Source organism: Triticum urartu, chromosome 2, assembly GCF_003073215.2.
Source record: "Triticum urartu cultivar G1812 chromosome 2, Tu2.1, whole genome shotgun sequence".
Lineage (NCBI taxonomy): Eukaryota > Viridiplantae > Streptophyta > Magnoliopsida > Poales > Poaceae > Triticum > Triticum urartu.
In genome coordinates this window covers 478600535-478602355 of record NC_053023.1, presented here as the reverse complement: position 1 = coordinate 478602355, position 1821 = coordinate 478600535, and the positions used below count along the sequence as shown (strand labels likewise).

The following is a 1821-nucleotide window of genomic DNA, read 5'->3' as shown; positions in this document are numbered from 1 at the left end:
TGGAGCAGCCCGAGGAGCCGAAGTTGCAGCTGCCGCCTATGCTGTCGGATTCGAGCATAGAGATAGCCGACATCTCCGACGACGGGTAGCAAGGTGATCGACGTAGTATGTAGGTTTATTTTAGTTTGCATGTCTTTGTATGGATTTAAAAATCTAGTATAAGATGTCCGGCTACAACTGTGGATATTTGAGGGTGCCCGGTCAGTGCCCGAGGACGGCGTGAACAGGTGACGTACTAGTCAAACCCCATTCCGTTTAATTGTAATTTATAATATTACAAAGCAAATTAGAATAAAAATATATAAATTAGGAATTATTAAATTGGTTCCCCTTTTTCGCATTGGGGGAAAACAAAAGGCACACGACAATACCAGGATGTTTAGAAACAAATTTGTACACTCAAACGAAAACGAAAACAACAAAATTGACAGCTGTGGGATTTGAACCCACGCCCTTTCGGACCAGAGCCTAAATCTGGCGCCTTAGACCACTCGGCCAAACTGTCTTTACTGTGATCGCCCTATTATTAATTTATATATTCGACTTGAATTGTTCAGAGGTACTTAGATGACATCCATTTAGGAGGCACGTGCTACTTCTGACAGCAGAATCTGGTTGTACAAGGAAATTCAGATCCCATGGAGCACCAATTGAATCTTGAGTCTCTTGAATCTTAGACAACCATGCGCCCATCTTATTAGTTATGTAGTAATGCATGGATTTAATCCGGCATAATCAAGAACTGGTACATCTGAAACCTCTTTTGGTTTAGTGACAGAAACGAACATGCGCCAAAGATAGGGAGCAGGTGAACAGTGCATTACAACTACTAGCCACGCTTGTCAACGAATGAAAAGGCTATCATATTTTCTTTCTTTGTTTAGATTATAAAAAAAACTTATTGGTGACGTATACAGTGTAGCAAGTCCAGACAATGGACATACCATGCTAGTGAATCTGTGTTGGAATGTCTGTTATGCCTCCCTTCAAATGAAACCTGGCTTCTTGGGCACAGAAAAACAGACCACATATTATGGCAGTTGCACCATGGTACATGTGACGAGAGAGAAGAAAACTTGTACACGATGAGCAGAAACAGCAACCGACACAGATTATACTAGCGATTTGAGCGCTTCTGTCAAATTTCGTTGTCGTCTCTTCTCCAAATGCAAAGGTGAAAAGAGCTGGCTGGACACGCCCAATCATGTAAAACTCAACGTTGATGCGGCTTATGATTGGTACTAGTGGTTGGGGTGCACCCTGGTGCGCCGTCTAAGAAAAAGCTGGGGCAGTGCTAGGTAGGATGCGCTCCTTCCACTTTCTTAACTAGAACTTTAAGGCGCGCGTTGCCGTGCCCACCAATTTTAAAGGTTGGATTACAGAGTCATGAAGAAGTGTTGGTAGTCAAAGAGAATGAATAATTTAGGGTAGAAAACACACATTGCGGACCATACATATGAATGTTTGAAAGATAGTGCCACCAATATGTTTAGAGTGCATATATATAGTTTTGAATGGGAGGCCATGAAATGCATGTAATCACAAGTTCTTACATACACGCAAGTTTATGTAATTAAACTGTGAATAGAGCAATAACAGATATGCTTAGTTTGTTTTTTGCACCCTTATTCATGTTTAGAAGGAACGGCTCATGTACTTGGGAATACAGAATCAATAGCTATTAGCAGACGTGTTTAGGTTTATGAGTTGATGTACGTTAATATAGGTAGATGGCGTACAACCAAACTTGTTTGAATAATTCCTTGCCAAAAGATTCAGTTTTAGAGACAACTATCGAGAAGAGAAATATAGAGACAATTG

General features: G+C 40.9%; 1 non-coding gene across 1 annotated transcript; it reads right to left on the bottom strand.

Moving 5' to 3' along the window:
- Positions 1–425: 425 nt before the first annotated feature.
- On the bottom strand, positions 426–505 carry TRNAL-UAG. The gene has a single exon. It is a non-coding gene; the product is annotated as a tRNA-Leu (tRNA).
- Between the last annotated feature and the right edge of the window lie 1316 nt (positions 506–1821).